This window comes from Squalius cephalus (assembly GCF_949319135.1).
Source record: "Squalius cephalus genome assembly, chromosome: 13".
Lineage (NCBI taxonomy): Eukaryota > Metazoa > Chordata > Actinopteri > Cypriniformes > Leuciscidae > Squalius > Squalius cephalus.
This window is the reverse complement of record NC_137134.1, coordinates 27,342,336-27,355,891: the sequence shown is the minus strand read 5'-3', so window position 1 is coordinate 27,355,891 and position 13,556 is coordinate 27,342,336. Positions and strand designations below refer to the sequence as shown.

Genomic DNA, 13,556 nt, shown 5'->3' with positions numbered 1-13,556 from the left:
AAGGTACTAATTTGGCCAGGGATTTTTACGCGGGTTGGGTGAGAAAAACACTGATATTATGGATTCGGACGGCACTAAAATCACCTGTAAATGTTTAAAATACCGGACGAGCCCATGAGAAACAATATTAGCGTCCGAATAGCACTAACTGTTCGTTGTTGCATAGGGAGATCACCGGCGCCACCAGTCCGCCCTAACTCGAGCCAGTCCGGGCTCCTCGTCCGCGGCAGGCAGGTCTTCTGCCTCGGCTGCTCTTCGCTATAATGCGGCTTGTAAAGGTAGTCACAAACACCTGATTCAAGCATCAGACTTCCGAAATCCTCTTCTTCTATATCATATTGAGTACTCTCCTCCGCTATTGTCATAACTTTACATCTGTCTCCACAGCGCCTGTTAGCTTAGCTTCAAACAAGATGGAGGATATTGCTTTCAGTTTCAGAGAGTAAAGTCCCACCCACTGATCTGTAATTGACCTTTCGCCGGCCCCTCCCCCAAAACGGCCATTGTCCAATCACACACTATAGCAGTTGAGTAAAGTTGGCAGTAAATTCACAGATTCGAACTTCCCGGGTCAATAACTCGTGAGCTAAACATTGTTTCTGCACAAATAACACCTCTTTTAATCGTAGTAATGTAGACAATCAGCTACAACCCAATTTTCCTCCAAACGAGCTTTCCCTCGCAGTGGACAAAATACATTGATCTCTATGCGCAAGCGGCAGAGAGACAGATCCGAAGGGACCGTCTGCAAAGTGCAAAACCCGAAAAGCGTTACTACGAAAACAGTCAATAACTTCACTGTCACACACTATAGTGTCATCAAATTCAGTTCACACATCACTGCTGCCCTGATGGTTATACTACAACACTTATTTTGGGAAAAATATGTATTTTAATTGTATATACAATTGTAAATATATGATTTTTTTATGAAAAATATTCAATAACTTCACTGTAATAAACTGTAATGTTGCCAGATTCAGTACACACATCACTGCTGCCCTGATGGTTATACTACAACACTTATTTTGGGAAAAATCTATATTTTAAATTGTATATACAATTGTAAATGTAGAATTTTTATGATTTTTATCAAAAATATTCAATAACTTCACTGTAATTTACTGTATTGTTGCCAAATTCAGTTCACACATCACTGCTGCCCTGATGTTTATACTACAACACTTATTTTGGGAAAAATATGTATTTTAAGTTGTATATACAATTATAAATATATGATGTTTTATGATTTTTATGAAAAATATTCAATAACTTCACTGTAATTTACTATATTGTTGCCAGATTCAGTTCACACATCACTGCTGCCCTGATGTTTATACTACAACACTTATTTTGGGAAAAATATGTATTTTAAGTTGTATATACAATTATAAATATATGATGTTTTATGATTTTTATGAAAAATATTCAATAACGTCACTGTAATTTACTGTATTGTTGCCAGATTCAGTTCACACATCACTGCTGCCCTGATGTTTATAGTTACAACACTTATTTTGGGAAAAATATATATTTTAAATTGTATATACAATTGTAAATGTAGAATTTTTATGATTTTTATGAAAAAAATTCAATAACGTCACTGTAATTGACTGTATTGTTGCCAAATTCATTGCACACATCACTGCTGCCCTGATGTTTATACTACAACACTTATTTTGGGAAAAATATGTATTTTAAGTTGTATATACAATTATAAATATATGATGTTTTATGATTTTTATGAAAAATATTCAATAACGTCACTGTAATTTACTGTATTGTTGCCAGATTCAGTTCACACATCACTGCTGCCCTGATGTTTATACTACAACACTTATTTTGGGAAAAATATATATTTTAAGTTGTATATACATTTGTAAATGTAGAATTTTTATGATTTTTATGAAAAAAATTCAATAACTTCACTGTAATTTACTGTATTGTTGCCAAATTCAGTTCACACATCGCTGCTGCCCTTATGGTTGTACTACAACACTTATTTTGGGAAAAATATGTATTTTAAATTGTATATACAATTGTAAATGTAGAATTTTTATGATTTTGGCCATAGAGACTCATTAATTTTCACTTAATTTTTCTTGATGCTTAAACTTCTCCTCACAACTTTATGATATATATTTTGTGAATATTTATTTAAAAATTTTGAAATACATAAAAAAAATATGTAGTTTATTAATGTCCAAACACGTTAAGTGGTAAAAAAAATGTTTTACACACCTTTAGAACAACCAAATCAAGCCCAGTTTTTTGTGCATGTTTAGATAGATTATTTAGGAAAAGTCACAGAGTTTTATGCCCCTGAGATGAAGGTAACACTGTTAAAAAATGAAGGAAAAGTCCAATGGGGTCATTTTGACTCCAAACAGTGAATAAGGGTTAAATGAGGCATTAATGCAGTGTGTAAAAGTAAAGTTATTGAATATTTGTAATAATAAAAAAATCATAAGATTATAAAAAAATATTTTCCCAAAAAAAGTTTTGTAATATAACCATCAGGGCAGCAGTGATGTGTGAACTGAATTAGGCAACAATACAGTAAATTACAGTGAAATTATTGAATATTTTTCATAAAAATCATCAAAATTCTACATTTACAATTGTATATACAACTTAAAATACATATTTTTCCCAAAATAAGTGTTGTAGTATAACCATAAGGGCAGCAGTGATGTGTGAACTGAATTTGGCAACAATACAGTAAATTACAGTGAAGTTATTTAATTTTTTTCATAAAAATCATAAAAATTCTACATTTACAATTGTATATACAATTTAAAATATATATTTTTCCCAAAATAAGTGTTGTAGCATAACCATAATGGCAGCAGTGATGCGTGAACTGAATTTGGCAACAATGCAGTAAATTACAGTGAAGTTATTGAATTCTTTTCATAAAAATCATAGAAATTCTACATTTACAATTGTATATACAACTTAAAATACATATTTTTCCCAAAATAAGTGTTGTAGCATAACCATAAGGGCAGCAGTGATGTGTGCACTGAATTTGGCAACAATACAGTAAATTACAGTGAAGTTATTGAATTTTTTTCATAAAAATCATAAAAATTCTACATTTACAATTGTATATACAACTTAAAATATATATTTTTCCCAAAATAAGTGTTGTAGTATAAACATCAGGGCAGCAGTGATGTGTGAACTGAATCTGGCAACAATACAGTAAATTACAGTGAAGTTATTGAATATTTTTCAAAAAAATCATAAAAAATCATATATTTACAATTGTACATACAACTTAAAATACATATTTTTCCCAAAATAAGTGTTGTAGTATAACCATCAGGGCAGCAGTGATGTGTGCACTGAATTTGGCAACAATACAGTAAATTACAGTGAAGTTATTGAATATTTTTCATAAAAATCATAAAAAAATCATATATTTACAATTGTATATACAACTTAAAATACATATTTTTCCCAAAATAAGTGTTGTAGTATAACCATCAGGGCAGCAGTGATGTGTGCACTGAATTTGGCAACAATACAGTAAATTACAGTGAAGTTATTGAATATTTTTTATAAAAATCATAAAAAAATCATATATTTACAATTGTATATACAACTTAAAATACATATTTTTCCCAAAATAAGTGTTGTAGTATAACCATCAGGGCAGCAGTGATGTGTGAACTGAATCTGGCAACAATACAGTAAGTTACAGTGAAGTTATTGAATATTTTTGATAAAAATCATAAAAATTCTACATTTACAATTGTATATACAATTTAAAATATATATTTTCCCAAAATAAGTGTTGTAGTATAAACATCAGGGCAGCAGTGATGTGTGAACTGAATCTGGCAACAATACAGTAAATTACAGTGACGTTATTGAATATTTTTCATACAAATCATAAAAAAATCATATATTTACAATTGTATATACAACTTAAAATACATATTTTTCCCAAAATAAGTGTTGTAGCATAACCATAAGGGCAGCAGTGATGTGTGAACTGAATTTGGCAACAATACAGTAAATTACAGTGAAGTTATTGAATATTTTTCATAAAAATCATTAAAAAATCATATATTTACAATTGTATGTACAACTTAAAATACATATTTTCCCCAAAATAAGTGTTGTAGTATAACCATAAGGGCAGCAGTGATGTGTGAACTGAATTTGGCAACAATACAGTAAATTACAGTGAAGTTATTGAATATTTTTCATAAAAATCATAAAAATTCTACATTTACAATTGTATACAATTTAAAATACATATTTTTCCCAAAATAAGTGTTGTAGTATAACCATCAGGGCAGCAATGATGTGTGCACTGAATTTGGCAACAATACAGTAAATTACAGTGAAGTTATTGAATATTTTTCATAAAAATCATAAAAAATCATATATTTATAATTGTATATACAACTTAAAATACATATTTTTCCCAAAATAAGTGTTGTAGCATAACCATAAGGGCAGCAGTGATGCGTGAACTGAATTTGGCAACAATGCAGTAAATTACAGTGAAGTTATTGAATTATTTTCATAAAAATCATAGAAATTCTACATTTACAATTGTATATACAATTTAAAATATATATTTTTCCCAAAATAAGTGTTATAGTATAAACATCAGGGCAGCAGTGATGTGTGAACTGAATCTGGCAACAATATAGTAAATTACAGTGAAGTTATTGAATATTTTTCATAAAAATCATAAAACATCATATATTTATAATTGTATATACAACTTAAAATACATATTTTTCCCAAAATAAGTGTTGTAGTATAACCATCAGGGCAGCAGTGATGTGTGAACTGAATTTGGCAACAATACAGTAAATTACAGTGAAGTTATTGAATATTTTTGATAAAAATCATAAAAATTCTACATTTACAATTGTAAATACAATTTAAAATATAGATTTTTCCCAAAATAAGTGTTGTAGTATAACCATCAGGGCAGCAGTGATGTGTGTACTGAATCTGGCAACATTACAGTTTATTACAGTGAAGTTATTGAATATTTTTCATAAAAAAATCATATATTTACAATTGTATACAATTAAAATACATATTTTTCCCAAAATAAGTGTTGTAGTATAACCATCAGGGCAGCAGTGATGTGTGAACTGAATTTGATGACACTATAGTGTGTGACAGTGAAGTTATTGACTGTTTTCGTAGTAACGCTTTTCGGGTTTTGCACTTTGCAGACGGTCCCTTCGGATCTGTCTCTCTGCCGCTTGCGCATAGAGATCAATGTATTTTGTCCACTGCGAGCGAAAGCTCGTTTGGAGGAAAATTGGGTTGTAGCTGATTGTCTACATTACTACGATTAAAAGAGGTGTTATTTGTGCAGAAACAATGTTTAGCTCACGAGTTATTGACCCGGGAAGTTCGAATCTGTGAATTTACTGCCAACTTTACTCAACTCATCAAGGCAACCGTTACTATGTGAGCAGGTCCGACAAACAATTAGCAAGATGGTGAAGCGTGCGCCCACGGCGTTTGTAAATCGGATACTAGATACCCCGAGAGATTGTCTGGAGGAGTTGTGTTCTTTCCATTCCCAAAGCCGAAAACACAACGTGAGCGATGCCTACAATGGATAAAACAGTGTGGACGGCCCCACTCCCAGTTAAATTTGTCGAACATTACGAAGCATAAATACGTCTGCTGGCTGTGGTGTCGATGGCTACTTAAAGTTTTTTTTTGTTTTGTTTTTCTGATCTGAAAAACTATCCTATCTGTTACTCAAAAAACATAATATTGTCTGAACCGCGAGTTTTATGATCCGTTGCCCCACTAATAAATATTATGGTCTCAACCGCGAGTTTTGTGATCTGTTGTCCCCCTAATAAATATTATGGTAAGTGCATTATGAAAGACAAGCAATGAAAGTTATTTAGATGCAAATTAAGGCTATGTCTGGTTAAACAGTTATTGTGTGATTTCGTTTATTGTGCGTTGTCAACTTGAAGCATGAATTTGAGAAAAAATCATTTTTGGAAGAAAATGCACCACATACTTTTGTCAATGATATAAGTTATAGCTAAAAGATTGTAAAAGCTTTCAGTTCACCCTGCCTAATTGTAGTTGAAAAGTCAAATTAAGCTTGATTAATGATATACTGTGACTGATCAGATAAACTACAGCATCGAGAATATAACTCCCATGTGTTTTGCAGCATTTAACATTTTAGTCATAGTGTGTTATGCGAAAAAACACACATAAGAAATGATTGCTGACAGCACTTTTATTTTCAGATAGTTTTTTCTTTCACACAAAAACACAACAGTGAGTGTCTTTCAATGCTTTTAAACACTTGTTTTCTTGTTCTTTGTCATATCACAAATGATGTGTATGAACACCGGTAAGCATTAGCCTCAAAAGAGACGTAGATAGTAGTCGTGGTCTCCTTCATTGCGTATTTTTATATTTTGAATATATCCCTCCACTGCATACTGTAACCCCTTTTGCCTCGATCTGGAGGATAGCGCGGAGGTATTGCTCCAAAAATGGTCACTGACACGCACGGGTATACCTCTTCCCGTCATGGCAATCTGTCGCGCTGGTCGTGTTTGACCATTTGTTTGTCGGACGTAGCAACAGTAACTAAGGGGGGCGGGGCTCGGCGAAAGGTCAATTGGTCTGTAGCGTGAGCGGGTCCCGCCCCCTGGGAAAGATGAGGAACGAGTGTCTGTAGTCTTAACAGAAACCCCCCCCCCCCCCCCCCCCCCTCTTACACTTCCTCCTACAATGACGCAAAATGATGATTTTTGCGTCATTGTAGGAGGAAGTGTAAGAGGTAAATAACGGATTCCTCCCGTCTTAGGGGAAAATGAGAGAGTGTTGCACGACCATTCAATAGTATGACTGGGTTTCTAACAATGCAAAGCTTAATGCAAATGGGTGGAGTGTCCCTTTAAGCAGCTTCCTAAGGTATGGTTCACACACTTAGGAACATAAACAACTTTGGTAAGATATATCTTAGAGTGAGCGTTATCGGGAAACCGGGCCCAGTCCTTTTATTGTAGAAGTTAGTGCAGCACCTGGACACATGATGAAATGTGTAGTAATGACCCTAAAATAAAATGGATGATGTGTGAACGGTTTATTTTTCATTGCATTAACAAACTCTTTTCAAACTTTTTCTTTATCCGTCAAAAATAGTGGCAATTGTAATGAAGTGAAAAAAAAAATATTACTGCCTTTGTGAGGAAATGTTGTTTTTCTCATTTGTCCTCTGGATTTGTCATGTTCAGCGTCATCATAAAGATTTAGACCTACAAGTCTTTGTTGTTTAATGAGATTCTTCTTACAGCCACTAGATGGAGATATAGATATCTCTAGATGGAGAGACAGCTGAATAATTATGCTGGACTAATTAGCCATTTTGTTGAACTAAGCTAGCAAATAATTAGATTGTATCTGTCTTGGTTTGGAAGTTTATAGAGCAGCACCTTCACTCCTCCTGCGATGTGTAATATACATTTTAAACATGTTTCTAACATCTAACCTTATAACATTCTAACACTTTGAAACACAATGTACTAATATGTTCTGTCATGTGTTTTTGTACCTTGCCTTCCCCCATTTGACTTTGGTTGTGTGTGTGAGTGTGTGTGTAAAAATAACATATATGGGAAATGAAACCTTGTGATTAACAATGAAGTATCGTTAAAACAAAGTTTGCTTCACCTAGTAACAGAAGGGTTTGCAAATGAAGAACCAATCAAATTCATGTCATTTTGGCATGCCTCTCAATTCTATAAAAACAGTTGTAACTGTGTGTTTGGTGGGATTCTCAATGGAATTTGTCTGAGATCCTCCTTGCTTCTTCTTGGGAGAGATTCCCTGAGAACTGCTCTAGGAACTTCCCTGAGAAAAAGCATTTAAAGGACATTTGCTGAAGTCTGTTTGTCGATTATTGCTGCGCAGCAAGAAAGCTATTAGGGAGGGAAACAAGTTATTTAGGGAAACACTAGTAGAGACCTTACTACCAAGTGATAGTGTGGATCGCATTAAGAACACTAGAGACCTTATTCCCAAGTGATAGTGTGGATCGCATTAAGAACACTAGAGACCTTATTCCCAAGTGATAGTGTTCGATAGGGGGCGAGACGTCGTTCGACTCTTTGTGAGACTCTTAGGCAGGGTTAGATTGCAGCTTAGGCATCAACTCGCACGTTCAGAGGTAACTCAACTGAGTGTAATATTTTCAGGTGTCAAGGACACCAGGTGCAACCTAAGTCAGGTCCGTAGGGGAAAAATCTACCCAGATGTCTGACTCAATTTTGACTTCTTGGACAAGCAGTGGCTTGATGTTATTTCCTTTATTTCATGGGGACTTACTGACTGTACATCTGTACATGTCTATAACTGACACACTCAGTTCAATTCATGGTCCTCTCTTTAGTACCACTGGCCTAGAGATTTAAGTTGGTTTTAATAATAGAAAATGTGAACATTTGAATCATATCACGTTCTCTGTTCTTCTTTCTCATTTTGAGAAGACATAAAGGCCTGTATAGTCTGTTGTGGGCGGTGCTACTGCAGGAGTTTGTTGACACTGAGTGTAGAGTTTCACTAAACCACTTCACTTCAGACCGGCAGCACATTTAACATTTCATGAGCGCCAGAACTGGTTATTATAAGATTTCTATTGTGAAACTCTTTTGCACACTTCTGAAAAAAAAAATGTCCAAGGTGTTTTTTTTCTTTTGTTTGTGCTCATGGAGTCTGTCTGGTAAGTATTTTTATGGCTTTACTTCAGTTTATATTATTTGTCCACACATTCTTCTGCTCCTTATTATTTTCATCATTAATGTTTCCCATAAAATGTATGTTTTATTAGACTAAAATACTTTTGTGTTCATATGAACGTTGTTCTGAACGGTGCCGATTTTCCCTTCCAGTATGAAAGGTTTTATTTATTGTGAATTATAGAATTGTACATTGAAATGAGTGCAGTGAAAATTAGTTTTGCCCTGACAAATATTTAGTTCAAATAGTTTAAAAATTGCTAAAACCCTCTTTCCGAGTAACAGTTTCTGTTTGTTTCTCAGGAGTGTTTGGTGTTGATGAAGTGAAGTCAGTGTCAGTGACTGAGGGAGAATCTGTCACTCTAAACACTGATACTGAAATACAGACAGATGATCTGATAATGTGGAGAACTCTACACAACAACAATCTTATAGCTAAAATCAAAGAAAATAACTATAAGACAGATTTTCCTGATGAGAGATTCAGAGACAGACTGAAGATGGATCATCAAACTGGATCTCTGACCATCACAAACACCAGAACCACAGACTCTGGACTTTATAGAGTAACCAGCACCAGATCAGAGACGGCGCTCAACACATTCAATCTTACTGTCTATGGTGAGTTAAAACACTTTTCACAATTTCAGTAATTTAACAATGTCTGTACATCATCATTGTCATTCTTGTCTTTTGTCAAAATGTCATGACCATTTCCAGCATGGTTAATATGATTTATTGTGTTTGATAATGTTCTGTGTCAGTGACTGTTATAGAAATGACATTTTAGAAATGTATTTGCAGTACATTTCTATGTAATGAATTGTGTGACACTTAAACTTTAATTTCAGTGTAGCATGAATCCTGTATGTTGAGAGAGACTCTCATATCAAATAAAGACCAATAAAATGAAAATGTTCTTACTGTAAATTAGAGCTCTCATGTTTTTGTTCTCAGCTCGTCTGCCTGTTCCTGTCATATTTAGTCACACTTGTTCATCATCATCATCATCATCATCATCATGTTCACTGGTGTGTTCATCAGTGTCGAATGTGAGTGATGCGACTCTCTCCTGGTACAAAGGAATCAGTGTATTGTCCAGCATCAGTGTGTGTGATCTCAGCATCAGTCTCTCTCTACCTCTGGAGGTGGAATATCAGGATAAAAACACCTACAGCTGTGTGCTGAACAATTCCATCAGCAACCAGACCACACATCTGGACATCAACACACACTGCCACACATGTGCAGGTACATCTATGAAGAAGAAGAGAGCACAAACATCATCATCAAACTCTGATGTGATTAATGACAATCAATATATAATGATCATATTATTTTGTATTATTATAAGCCTTGGAATTGAATAACAAGATAAGGAAAATGATTTGGATTGGGATAACAGATACAGCTGAGAGTTTTAGCAGTGTTGTGTTGTGCAGTAAACCAATCCATGTTTGGAAAATACCATTCATTCTAGTAAATCGGTTTGGTTTGTTTGGATGTTTCTTTTAAATAAACAGATTCCATAAGATTCAGTGACTTTGTTTTTTCACTTGTCACTGTGCATCTCCGAATCAGTCCCTCCCTATCAATGAGTATTCATGTTTTTAGTTAGTTATTTAGTGTAACATTATCTGTCATCACCTTAATTGGAGTTGTTCATTCAAACCCTCATTGATAGGCCTATAATTATAAATTATACAATTAAATAGATTAGTTATTGCTATATAAAAAAAATAATAATAATTGGCAATTCAATGGCTTCAGTGCAGTAACTCACCATGAGTCTTGCACTGTCAAGTTTTCTGCATGACTGATCAATTATTTTGCTTTCCAAAATACAATATCCAACCAACCTCCAGAAAAGACATCCGTCATTTATTTTGTAAGTTTAGAGTATTTAAGTTAATCCATAAAAAATAATTCATGTATGAGGTAAAATAACAAAAAAAGTTGGCACTATAGTAAAAATGAATCAACACAATAATTAAACAACCCACTTTGCTGTGTAAAATGAACCCAACATGTGTTCTGTCCTATATTTACCCAGCCCTTGAGTTGAAAACATCCCAAATTGGCTCTCTCAAAAAAACATTCCTGAACACAAAGACCATTGCTTGAAAATAATGAAAAAAAAGTGTTTGCATATTCAGTCACAATGTGGCGCTAAAGCAGTGTCATCTGCATTGGGGAAGTATGCTGTACACAATTATTTTCCTAAGACATTTTCCTGGCCAGGATTTCTAAAATGCCTGAAATATCTGGGATTTGGCTTTGGTTCCCTATTGATGTGCTCTCTATAGCCCTCATACTTGCTTTGTTTGACTGTTTTCTGTAGATCTCAGGGCATTGGTCGATTATGTACTATGCCTGGAAGAAACTTCAGTCATTACCTTGAGCAAGTATTAAAACAATAGGAAAAAAAAAGAAAAGCCCAAGGAAAAATTAGGAAAAATCTTAGCCAGGACATGTCAGGAAAATCTGTCTGTTAGTCATAGTCACTGGTAAAACTTCTAATATTTAAAGAAATATTTTTTTGAAAATATGTATATGCCGCTTACAAATAATCAGTCCATTTTATGATTCAGCTTGTTTTGGGGGGAAACGGACATAACATTTTTAGTGGCAGAGACAAAAGACATTCATCAGTGACAAATGCAAAAGCAAACGTTTTAGCGCCGATAAAACAGATACTTTAGCGCCACCTTGTGACTGAATATGAAAATATATATTTTTTAACTTTCTAGTAGCTCGAACAATAGAGCGCTGGCACTTGTAACGCCAAGGTCATGGATTTTGATTCCCAGGGAAAGCAAGAATAAATAAGAATGTAAATGTGTACCTTGAAGTGCAATGTAGTCACTTTGGATAAAAGCGTCTGTCAAATGCATAAATGTCGAATGTAAATGCAAAAGCAAACGTCTGTCATGGTATATTCATGCATCAGTCTCATCCGGCATGTGCTACAAAAGAGTGGCTTTAGACACATGAAAAGAAGAAACAGACAACGACAACACACTAAGTAGCAAATGTATCAGGTGAGATTTAAAAAAGAAAATCACTTGAAAAATGGCAATGGTAACAATTGGTATCCTTCATTCCCAAATGATTAAAAAGCGTAATTTAAAGTGTGTGACAAAGTGATAAACATTTCTCTGTCCTAACATTTTTGGAGTATGTTGTAGCCATCAAATTCTAAATGTGCTTATATTTATAAAATATATTTAAGATGGTCAGTGAAAAGACCACATTGGAGATCTTTTCTTCTTTTGTTAATTAAATAAAGTATCAAGAGAATTAACAAATCTCATATTCTTGATTTCATTGCATTTTCCAAATTGTTCAAACTTTTCTGGAAATGGGGATGTATGTAAAACAGAAAATAAAAATAAACAAAGAAGAGTTCCCTTTTGAGAGGTCTCTCCTATTGCACAAGTAGCTTACGCTAAGGGAAAACTCATCTTAGGGAACCGAGGTTATGTTAGTAACCGAGACGTTTCTGCAAGCTGCTGCTATGGAATTGCAAAAGCCCGTCTGGACTTTGCCCTTCTGAAACACTTACAGTAGGATTTCACTTTTGTGACATCATCATGAGTGCTGAAGTGACAGTAGGGGTTCAATCTTCAGCTGGCTGGCAGGAGCAGCCACTGGCATGTCACGTGACCTGTCAGTGGCTGGCTGGCAGCTGCCAGTCGTGATCACGGTCATATTTGACTGGTTTAATTGGGATAAAATTCTCTAAAACGCCAAACATGCAAAAGAACATAATCATATCAACAGATGCATAAAACATTACAAAACATAAAACCTGACTAGCCAGCCAATGACAGTTCACGTGACATGCCAGTGGCGGCTCCCGCCAGCCAGCTGAAGATTGAACCTCTACAGGGAAGTGACAACGCGCCACTCACATTTCACTTCTCGGAACAGTGTGGAATTCCCACAATTGGGAGGGGTGCTTCTTAACAGAGGGTGGTAGTGGGTGGCTGGAACTGAAACCGGGAGGGTTTAGGGTTTTTGGACGTGTATGAGGTTGAGGTTTTAAATGAGTCTGAAGTGCCACTATCTGTAATTGATTCTGGGGTTTGTCACCAATGGAGTGAGTAAATTCACGTAGTGCTCTGTGTAGTTCTATGGTTTTCCAGGTTGTGTTTAGTCTGTCCCTGTAGTCCCCTCTAATAATAAAACAACATATTTTGATTGAAGTTGTGGTGGTGTGTTGTGTGTATACTGGCTTAAATAATTAAAGGTGATGGCAGCAACCGAGTAAGCAAAAGTTATTCCAATATTGTACTACATTAATCTGTGTTATTTATTTGAGAGTTTAATCACGTAGACTATGTCTTAACTGAAATCTAGCTGATTTTTGAATATTGTAATAATAATAATAATAATAATAATAAAAACCTCAAATGTTTCTATATTGCATTTAATAGGGACTTCCCTTAATTTCCCCACTAAGATTTCTATTTATGGTTCCAAAACGCAGCTAAATTTGTCTCATCATCATTTGATTGTTACATATAGTATGTTCATTTATATTGTTTATTTACAGTAGTAGTTATGCCAAACTCCTCTACAATGATCGACTCGTGTTTCGTCTGGAATAAAAATCTTTAAAGAGCATGCAATTTCTAGTTTATGTTTGATATTAAGCGTTTATGGACTTATTTCATTTATATACGATATTCCCCTTTCAAAATGTTCATTTTTAGCGGTGAGAAAACGTAATCAATGTCAACAACATTGACAGCCACTTCTGTCACTCATAAACGTTACTAGGCAACC

The 13,556-nt window shown here is 34.4% G+C and overlaps 2 protein-coding genes and 1 long non-coding RNA gene across 3 annotated transcripts in view; 1 reads left to right on the top strand and 2 right to left on the bottom strand.

The window, feature by feature from the left end:
- The window catches only part of LOC307169809 (uncharacterized protein), a 294,785-nt gene that overhangs the window by 65,595 nt on the left and 215,634 nt on the right, over window positions 1-13,556 (bottom strand). The gene's annotated exons all lie outside the window — the stretch shown is intronic.
- The window catches only part of LOC307169806 (muscle M-line assembly protein unc-89), a 536,691-nt gene that overhangs the window by 505,581 nt on the left and 17,554 nt on the right, over window positions 1-13,556 (bottom strand). The window lies entirely within an intron of this gene.
- On the top strand, window positions 8,550-10,295 carry LOC307169910. Its single transcript, XR_013823245.1, has 3 exons — window positions 8,550-8,749; window positions 9,069-9,386; window positions 9,723-10,295. It is a non-coding gene; the product is annotated as an uncharacterized lncRNA (long non-coding RNA).